Raw genomic sequence first — 11017 nt, forward strand, 5'->3', positions numbered from 1 at the left:
TGGGGCTCCATCCCCACCCCATCCTACCTCGGGGCTCCATCCCCACCCCATCCTACCTCAGGGCTACAACCCCATTTTATATTCTCAAAATGCTATACTTTGGCCAAAACAAAGACCCTAAACTTTGTGTACAAAAATTCAAGTCCTGTAAAATTTAGCACCTGCTGTGGTCCCTGGCTGACACATAAAGTAAGCATGCAAGTCGCCTGGTCCACCCCTCACCACATGAGGACACTGGTGTCCACATAAAGGGCCGCATGGACGATGGTGACTCCCTAACACCGCGTCACCTAGCGCCGTGGGGCTGTGCACGTACACTATGATGTTCGCATGGTGACACACCCAGGACGTGTTCCCACCGCCGAGGGACATCAGGCGAGGGGAGCAGTGTGCTGCCCGCCCCTCCCCAGAGCTCGTCCACACTCCACACTCCTCCAGCTCCTCTGCCCCGTCTCTCCATGGCCGCCTCCATGGATGGTTTTGGCATCTGTCTGTTTTGATAAAAACGACTTTTACCATCAAAGTACAACATGAGTGTCTAAAAGTGCCACATTCTCAGCCTGTTTTCTGTTGCTATCACTCCATACCACAGACTGAGTGATTTGTACAATATAAAGGTTCATTCTGCTCAGCATTCTGGGTCCCACAGGCCGGGGTGTATCCGGTGGAGACGCTGATGCTTGCCACTGCCAGCCTTCAGGTGCTCTACCTGAGGCCTCAGATATCGTGCAGAGAGAGCCACTGGTCCTGTGCCTGTCTGATGGAGCCACAGAAACCATGAGAGACGATAGATGGTGGTTTTACGCCATGGTAGGAATTATTTATTATGCAATCAACAGCCACAGACCATGCCTTTTGATTTTCCTCTATTATAAAACTAGCTGCTCCAAGCATTCCTGTGTAGCCAGCCCTAGGAGAAGAACCTTTCTTCAACTTGGCAAGAGCCTGGGGTGCAACCGCTGAGTCGCAGGAAGGCTAAGTGTCGGATTGAACAAGGGACTGATGGCCTGTTTTCAAAGTGGGTGTGTCATCTCATTCTCCCACTATCTGTGTTCGAGAGTTCCGGCTGCTCCCGGTCCTCACCAGCACTTAGTATTACCAGTCTTTTTCTGCCAGCCATACCAGTGGGCTGTAGTGGGATCTTGTGTTGTCTTCCATATACATTTATTTTTATTTTACAGTACCGGGGATTGAATTCAGGCCCTTTCGCTTGCCAGCCAAGCGCTTATTCTACTGAGCTATCTCCCCGGCCCTTCCATGTACGTCTCTTTCTTCACTAATGTTGAGTCTCCTCTAGTACGTTTACTGACCACTTAGGCGACTTATTCTATGAGCTCTTTTTTCAAGGCTTTTTGCCAATTTTCAAATCAGATTACTTGGTGTTTTAATAAAATACAACTCTATCATACTTTATTTTAGAAATTCATGTATTCTAGGTTCCAGTTCTTTCCCAGAGACGTGTATTGTGAAACATTTCTCTCTGTACATAACTTGGCTTTTCACTTTCTTAATGTTGGGGGGGGCTGGGGGGATTTTTGTTTTTGTTTTTTGTGGGGATTTTTGGTCATTTTGAGACAGGGTCTCACTATGTAGTGCAAGCCAGCCTTGAGTTCCCTTTGTAGCTCAGGCTGGTCTTGAACTCACCACAATCCTCCTGCCTCAGCCTCCCAAGCGATGGGATTACAGGTGTGCACACCACACCCGGCTCTTCATGTTGCCTTTTGAGGAAAAGATGTTTTTAGCTTTGATGTAGCTAAAACATATAATGTCTAACAACATAATGTTTAAGTAAAATATATCATGTTTTTTCTTTTAAATCTTTTTGCGGAACCAGGGATTGAACTCAGGCCCTTGCACTTGCCAGGGAAGCACTTATTCTACTGAGCCATCTCCCCGGCCCCTCATATTTTTTCTTTTATTATTATGGTTCATTTTGTGATGTACTAAGACATCTTATCTCTAAATCCATGACATTCTATATTTTCTTCTGGAAGCTATATAGTTTTAGTCCATCTCAAATTTTCTTATTGCTATGACGGGAGCTGTTACCTCTCTCTCTCTCTCTCTCTCCCCCCCCATCCTCCTCCCATTTTCTCATTCTCCTCCTGTGAAGGTATATTCTAACCTCTAGTGCGATTCTTTTTCTTTGATCCAGGGGCTAGTTACAAGCATACTGTTAATATCTAAAGATTGGAAATTCTCAATCTTCTCTTCTGTTGTCTACTTCTAGCTCAAGGGCACCATGATCAGAGAATGTATTCTTCATGGCTCAATCCTTTGAATTGGTTTCTTTCTTTGTCTGAAACATTGAAGATTAAACCCAGGGCCTTTGTCCTGAGCTACGCGTCCCCAACCTTAAGTTTTTTTTGTTTTTTTTTTAATTTTGAAATAGGATCTCTGTAAGTTGCCCAGGCTGAGCTCAAATTTTTTTATCATCCTTCCTCAGCCTCTCAGAATGCTGGGATTATAGATGCATACCACCTGTACATTTATTTATTTATTTATTTATTTATTTATTGTAAATTTATTTAAAATACATTGGGACTTGCTTTGTGTCCCAGTACGTGGTCCATCTGGAAAAGCATTCTGGGTACTTTTGAAAAGAAGAAAGCATATTCTCCAAGCATTAGGTACAATATCTTATATTTTTCCTGTTTTGCTTTTTGTTTTTGTTTTTTAGTCTTTTGTTCTATTAGTCTTGGTATGTTTAAAAATTTCCCACTATAGGGGGCCCTGCCCCTTAGCCCAGTTCTTTAAGTGGCTGCTTCAGCAAAGCAGTCAGGCTCAGGTTGCTGTGGTTCGATCCCCACAACTCAAGCCAGCCAAACCTGCCCTGAAGGCATTCGGAGCAAAAAAAAAAAAAAAATCCCACTATAACTGCAGATTTCCTATTCTTCCCTTTGCCAAATTTGTTTAGAATGTTTAGTATTTAAGATTATGTTAGGGCTGGCAAAATAGCTCAGAGGATTAAAGTGGCTGCTAGGGGGAGGGGGGCTCGATCCCAGGCCTGTGGCGCCGGCCGCCCCCGGGGCGCACTGAGACAGCCATGGAGACTGGCCGTGGCAACGTACCCCTGTAATCCCAGCTCTTGGGAGGCTGTAAACAGGGGATCACTAGAGTCCGATCTAGTACTGAGACCCTGAACATCCTGTGGACCCTTCCCTAAAACACACACACACCCCAAAAAAGATTATGTTGAGATTATGTATATACAAATTTTTAAATGTTACATACCCTGATTCCCTTTAGTCATCATGAAATTTCCTCTCTGGGGTTCGATCCCCACAACTCAAGCCAGCCAAACCTGCCCTGAAGGCATTCGGAGCAAAAAAAAAAAAAAATCCTCTCTATTAAAGTTTAAAATAGGTGACATTATTATAGCTATAAGAGATTTGTTTTGATTAATGTTCTCGTGGTATATATCTTTTTCCATCTTTACAGTTGAAATTCTTTCTGTATCCTTACATTTTAAATTTGTCTCTTAACTAATGTAATTGTGGCTTTTCTTCCTAAAATCCTGTGTGTTTTAAGTGGAATATTTAGTCCTTCTATATTTAGTGTAATCCTGACGCATTCAGATTGACTCTTTCATATTACCGTTTGGTTTTCTACTTGTCCCACCTGTTCTATATTCTCCCTCCCCTCTCTGTCTTTATACTAATTATAATTTAGTGTTCTGTTTTCCCAGTAATGAAATTCTGGGCATGGCGGTGTGCGCCTGTAATCCCAGCACGCAGAAAGCTCAGGCAGGAGGCTTCACGTGATATTGAGGCCAGCCGCGGCTACATCGGAAGTTCAAGGCCAGCCTGTACTACCTAGCAAGACCCTCTCTCAACACGAAACACACCGCGACACATAGTTGCATTGCCTTTTACTGGTTACTCGGGGATTGTGATGCAACCCCTTGTCCTCCTCAGGTCCAGCCTGCACACACGAGTGTCTTCCTGCCCTCGGTGACACCGTGAGGTCACGGCTAGGTGCCCCTTCCTCTCACGCGACTGCACCGATGCACATACACTTTTGGACCAACTTCACCAAGGGACAATCTACCTGTGCTACAAAGGCTGGTGAGCGCTATCGTCTGATGGGTTTACAAATCAAGTGTAGCCACCACATGGATCAGATAGAGGACATTCCAGTTGCTCCCAAGCACCCCCTGGCCCCTTTGTAATGGCAAACCCAGCAGCGGCTTTGGGGGTCCCTCACCTAACAACCCCGATTCCTCCAATGGGGCCACACTTGCTGGGTGGGCTAAGGCCCTGAGAGCACCTGGCTGCACAGGACTCCCCCAGACAGGCTGGCTCCCTCTGAGACCACCCCAAGGGGAAACTGCTTCAAAAGGGAACAGGGTTCCTGGCGGTCAGAGAGGGAAAACAGCATGTGATGTTCGAACTGGACTTGTCCCAGACCTCTTCCTCCTGCCTCCTCCCCCAGGGGTCTGACTCTCATGAGGGGGGACTCCAGAATTTTGGGGGCTCCTCCTGGATTCTGATGCAGGGTATGTCCACTGTTATTCAGCCTCCCCCCTCCCCAATGTCCCAGGAATCCTCCTCTCCCTTCTTTCCCATCACTGTCCCTCTCTAAACTCTTCCGCTGCATGGGGCCTAGGAGGTAGCTCAATAGAATAAGCACTTGCTTGGCAAGTGCAAGGCCTTGAGTTCAATCCCCAGTACTGCAAAAAAAGTAAAAATAATAATAACAATAATAAACCTCTTCTGCTGCAGACAGCCTGCTAAGGGGCCCCCAGCGGGGCCGCATGTGACACCCAAAGGTGCCTAGTGAAAGCTCCCCCAGACCCTCACACCATTTTTTTCCCTCTGGAGGTGATGAATACCGTCAGTTTCTTATTTATATCTTCTCTAGAGATAATCCATATAGTAATACTTTTTAAAATTATTTATTTACTCAAGTCTCTGTTTGGGGCTTGTTTTTTGTGTTCTGGATGCAGGGTGTCACCAGGTAGCCCAGGCTGGCCTCAAATCTCCTGCCTCAGCCTCCTGAGTGCTGGGATTACAGGCACAGAATCACATGTCCGTGCCCTTCCCCCTTTTAAAAAGTGAGCGGCAGACCCACAGGTGGGCTCTACCGCTCTGTCTTTACTGTCCGCACTAAGCAGCTCCCTGCAGGGTCTTTCCCGGAGCTCTGCTGCGGCCTGCGGCCTGCTAGGGTCAGCTACCGGCCGGCCCCTGCGCGGCGGGGTGCCCTGCTCCCTGCACGCCTCTTGGCTCTGCTTGGCAGCAGCTGCTGGGGTGCCTCCCCTCTCTCAGCTCCCAGAGCTTCTCGATTGCTGACTGGGCACAGGCTGCTCCCGCAGCCCTCAGGCGGGCGGACCCTGCGGCAAGGGCGGGCGGCTGCCTCTGTGATTCCCGGCGGAGTCCCTCATCAGGCCATGGGGTTTGTGTCTCTGCCAGCAGGATGGGCCCTGCAGGGGTCGGGATCCCGGGGTCTCCAGGCCCATCCTCCGGCAGCGGTCCCCAGGTCCCTAGGTCCCTGAGGTGCCTATTATAAGGGGGCTGCAGGACTCTTCTATAGTGACACCCACAGCCCCAGATTTTGTCTTATCTTGTGAGGGGTTTGTTTTGTCCTGTTTGTGCCCTGACAAGGCTAGGGATGGACCTCCGCGTTCCAGGCAAGCACTCTGCCTCCGAGCTACAGCCCTGGCCCTCTTGTGTTCCTTATTTTGGTGCAGGGTCTTGTTAAGTTGCCCAGGCTGGCCTGCAGCTCTGGACCCTCCTGCCTCAGTCTCCTTACTGTGGCGATGACGTTGCGGGCCGCTGGGCCTGGCTTCTTGTTTCAGGGCTTGCTTGGCTGTGTAAGGAGCTGGGGACGAGCCCTTCGCTCCGCGTGGCACAAAGCAGGGGGCCTCGTCTCCCCAGGCACAAACCCACCTCTTCTCCGCCCTGCCTGTGACCCACGGTGACTCCCACTTTCGTGGGACGAAAACCAAAACCTGTGCCCGAGCCCGGGGACCCTACCCTCCAGCCTCCTCCCAACCGCATCCACTTCGCCCCCCGGACCCCCTGCGTTTGCACCCGCTCCGCGGGGCTGGGTGGGCGGAGGCCCGGGTTCTCCGTGCCCCGCCCTTAGCGGCGATCCCGAGGTGGCCGCCAGGGGGCGCGAGAGGCGGACTAAGAAGCAACCCGCGTCGCGGTCCCAGACTTGGAGGGCAAGTCTAGAAAGCGTCCTCCGCACGGTGGGGAGCCCCAGCGTCCGCCTACCCATCACCCACAGAGTGCGCTGTTTTCTTGGGTGCCGGGGAAGCGGTGGGGACCTTCCCGAGCTGTGGTCATACAGCAACGCGGCTACATGGCTGGGCTTTGGTTCTCAAGAAAGACCAAGGTCACACGGTGCACACTGCCCTGTTAGTGTTTGAAGTTTGGGGTGTGTGTGTGTGTGTGTGTGTGTGCCTGTGTGTGTGTGTGTGTGTGTGTGTGTGTGTGTGTATGCGTATGTAAAAAGCTAGGCGTGGGGACACACGTCTGTGTTCCCAGCACTCTGGGAGGCTGAGGCAGGAGGATGGCAAGTTCAAATCTAGCCTAGGCAACTCACTAAAACCATGTCTCAGAACAAAATGTTTTAGCAGGCTGGAAGTGTAGCTCCGTGGTAAAATGCTCACCTAGCATGGTAGAGGCTCTGAGTTCAAGTCCCAGTATCTCACACACAAGCCAAAAGAAAATAAAAAAGACAAAGTTTGCAACCTCAATCATTTCTAAGTGCCCCTTTGACGCCCGTTTTATATTCTATCTCCATAATTTAACGACTCCTACAGTGTTGCCTTTTTGCGGCTGGCTTATTTCACCTAGCTTAGTTTCTTCAAGGTTTTCTGAGTTGCAGCAGGGGCTGGACTATTCTTACTTCTTGAGGCCGAATACTCTCCCTTTCCATCCGACTGTTGCCTGTGGGCACCCTCGGCTCTGTGGCTGCTGTGGACAGGGCCACTCCAGAGCCCACCAATTTTCCACACCCCTCCAGTCGCTCTCTTGGCCAACCACACACACACACACACACACACACACACACACACACACACACACACACACGATGAGCAGTTTATTGGGTTTAGGGTTTTTCTGTTTTGTTTTTTGTAGAGCCGAGGGTGAAGGTCAGGTCCTCGCATGTGCTAGGCAAGTTCTGTACTGCTGAGCTTCTCCTCAAGCTGTATGGCTTGTATTTTGCAAAATTCTCCAGGGGGGAGCGCAGAGGTCCTGCCTGGAAAGCTCTTTTCTGTTTGCATCTCAGGCAGGCAGGGCCTGCCTCCAAGCCCCCGCTGAATTTGGCCAAGCTCAAGTCCTGCCTCAGGTCCTGGCACCACCGTGGTTGTATGCCCCGTGGCTGCCCCGGGGTGTTCTGCGAAGTGCCCCCGGGCAGGGCTCCCCAGGGAAAGGATGGGCCTTAGGACGCTGTATCAGGCACCAGCCCCCCTACCTGGGAGGGGGTGCCCCAGGAGATCTGCAAATCTGGCTGCCCGTACCCTGCCGAGCAGAGATGGCCCAGGAAGGGTCTCCAGACTGACCCTGCTGAGCCTGAGCCACCTTCACCAGCCCCGGGAGGTCTGGGCTGGGCATGGTGCTCTCTGCCCTCCCTCGTACAGGGTGGCACCTTTGCTTCCTCAGTACAGTGGCTGCTGGTCTGCCCAGTGCCTGCAGCTCGGTCCTGCAGGGAGCACGGTTTGCAGGCCGAGCTGGCAGAGGGACACACCCCTGGGGGTTGAGGGCATTTGTGGGGTGCCCTCCCACCGAACTTTCTGAGAAGGCCCCACCCTTCTCTTTCTCCCTCCATGGCCAGGGGCTGAGGGCAACACCACAGCTGCCCGAGGCTGCTTCCTCTTTGCCCAGTTTGCTGTGAGGTGGCCGAGTCCTGCTGGGGGTTGGGGAGGGTCACCCAGTGGCCTGGCTGCACTGCCCCTGACTTCCACCATACCTGCAGCCCTTCTGGGGCTCCTTTAGAGGCTTTATCTGCCAAAGGGGTTTTGAGGGTGGGGAGCCCAGCCGACCCTTATCTCCCAGCCAGGGGCCTGCCCTACGGTTGGGGCTTTGTAACCTGACATTGTGATTTTTCACCCTTGCCGAATCATGCAGGGGAGGTGGTTAGAGGGGGTGGGGGGCCAGGCAGCTGGGAGGAGGCGATAAAGTCAGAGGCTGGGCTGAGGGGCACTGGGGAGCTGGCCAGGAGGAAACCCCGAGCCAGGACGGTTTCCAGCCAAGACTGTGGGCTTCTGTAGAGCTGCCCCAGAGGGCGCTGAGCCTGGGGACCCAAAACCTTTCCTTCCGGGGAGCCCAGGGCTGCTGGGGGCTGTGGGTGCCAGCCAGGCATGCTGGGCACCCTGTGATCCCAGGAATATCCAAGGCTATGGCGGGCCACACTGGTCACATTGGTTTTAGGTGCTGGCTCTGGGAGGAGGCCACCTGGCCTGGCCTCAGAGAAGGTGGGAACAAGCTGGGGCCAAAGAGAAGGTTCCAGTCTCCCCAGACTTTGCACCTGCTCTCCTGGACCTGGCCGGACGACCTCTCTGCCCCTGACCTAGCCTCTCTGTCTTGCCCTGCCTGCTTCCTTTGGGAAGACACCCTCCCCCTGTCCAAGCCCCCCAAGGTTCTCTTGCCATGTGTTTGTCCCTAGAGCCCAGGTGAGAGTGACCCCTCTGCAAACACTTGTCAAATGCAGTCTTGGGGTCTCTCCGTTGATGGGACGAGGTAGCCCAGGCCCAGGCCCGGCCTCCTCCCACCCCCAGCCCCACACCTCCCCCACCAAGCCAGGTGCCCCATCCCCCGGCCCTCCAGGGCCTGGCACAGTGGTAAAGACGTCTCTCTCGGCTGCTGCCTGCCAGTGGGCCACACAGAGGTGGGGTCGCGTGGGGTGCGGGTGGGGGCAGGGCGCCATGGCTAGGCTGACCGGTGCTGGGGCTTCCCCGGGACGCTCCCTACCCAGCTGATCTCTGAGTCCCTGAGTCCGGTGGGCAACCACAGCCCTGGGGAGAGTGCTGACTGACGCCCCACGTCAGCAGCCACATCCCCTGCTGCTCCCAGAAGGGGCTTTGGGGACAGGAAGAGCTGCCCACGGTGGCCGCTTCTCTCCCTTCCTGCTGCCCAACTGCGCTCCAAGATAAGACCTCGTGGGGTTGCACGGAGCTGGGGGCTGCGACCGTCCCCAGAAATCATGTCAGAGCTCCCCAAGTGGAGGGAGGGCCTGAGGGCCACGATAGCCCCTCTATTTTTAAGAGATCCGGGAGGAAGTTTCAAGTCACCCTCTGCAGAAATAGCTCCTCGCTTCTGCCTGGCATCTGTGGCTGCAGCTGCCCTGGCAACAGGCGAGGCAGCAGGCTGAGCGGGGCCCATGGCATGCTGGGGGCCACGCCTGCACCCGGCATGGCTGTGGAGGGGCTTGGCAAAGGCGCAGGGGAGGGAGAAGCAGAAGGAACGGAGGCACAGAGGCCCCGAGCCAAGAGGTACTGGCAGAGCCGGAGTGTTGATGACAACTGTAATCCCAGTACTCGGGAGGCTGAGGCAGGAGGACTGCCATGAGTCTAGGCCGGCCTGGGCTGCGCAGTGAGATCAAGGTTAGCCTGGATGCCATAGTGAGACCCTGTCTCAAAACATACCAAAACAAAACAAAACAAAGAGGTAGTGGCAGGTGTAGGGACAGTGCACCGTGAGCTGCCCAGCCAAGACATCAACCTCTGTGGCCTCAGTTTTCCCCTTTGGAAGATGGGAATACTCTAAGCCCCACCCCCACCCGGAGAGCTAATTTATGTGAAATGTTTGCCACACTGTCTGGCACTTTGTGCTCTCGAGAACTATTAGATAGTAGCTTATTATCAGCAATCCAGACCTGGGCCTACGTGGCAAAATTTACCAAATGTCACTTTTTTATTGTCCCTGCTTTCAAGCCGCTTGTTCACAGTGTAGACCCCTAGAAATGTGCAGGCTCACACCCTGCCACCCCCAGCCCCCAGTCCCCTGCTCAAGAAGGGATGAGAGGCACTCTGGGCACCCAGGGGCTGGCAGGTTGGTTTCTAAAAATCACAGTACACAGTCTCGCAGCCACACGAGGCCAAGGTGCCATCCCCTGCCCCAGGCCCAGCCAGCGCTGCCCTTCCTTACCCGTAACCTGTGGCAAGGCCTCCCGCCTGACCTGGGGACGCCCTGGCCATCCCTGCCCTGCCCCTTGCTGAATCCCCTTCCCCCGGCCCTCGGCACCCTCTGCCTCCTCACTGAGCCTCAGAGGGCAGAGCCTCCCCTTGAACCTTGCTGGGCACGTGGCTGCCCTCAGTGGCTCTGCGTAGACCTGAGCCTCTTTGGGGCTGTCGGGCCTCACTCTCAGATGCAGTCCCAGGGGCCGTGCTGCCTGCTTCGTGGATGCCTGAGCCCCTGCTTCAGCCTCGGCCAGGCAGCAGGCAGGTCCTGGGCTGGAGAGCCCAGCCACCATCCCTGGCCCCAGCGGCCACGGAGCTTCACTGGGAGTGCTCCGTTTCCCTCCCTCCTGAAACAAGTGGACAAATGACCCTTCTCCCCATTTTGCCTCTCTCCAAACCCCTGTTATTACAGAAACCACGGAAACCCCAGACATTAGAAAGGGGGACATGCAAAACCCACCCAAAGATAACCCCGCATCCCCGCAGGGCTTCTCGCCATGCGGGTGGCCGGAGTGGCCCCACTTTTGTGAACTGCAAAGCGTCTGTCGAACCTCAGGCCCTTGGGATGGGCAGGAGTCTCCTGGGCCTCAGCTTCCCCTTCTTCCTCCTCCTGTCCCCAGTCCCGGTCACCATTCTTTTTTGTCTGCATCACTGTGAGACCCAGTGTTCCTGCTCACAAGGAGGGTGATCAGGGTGGAAAATCTGTTGGAAAGTCCCTGATGGTGACAAACGCCAGGCTGGACATTGCAGAAGGACTCACTAGGCGTTAACCAGGCCCAGCTCTCACTGGAGACCTCCCAGCAGGGAGAGAAAGGCTAGCATGGGGAAGAAGGGCGGTGGAGAAGTGGGCAGATGGCAAGGCAACTCTCCTGCGCCCCAGCTCCCACA

This window comes from Octodon degus, unplaced genomic scaffold, assembly GCF_000260255.1.
Source record: "Octodon degus isolate 3935 unplaced genomic scaffold, OctDeg1.0 scaffold00123, whole genome shotgun sequence".
Classification (NCBI taxonomy): Eukaryota; Metazoa; Chordata; class Mammalia; order Rodentia; family Octodontidae; genus Octodon; species Octodon degus.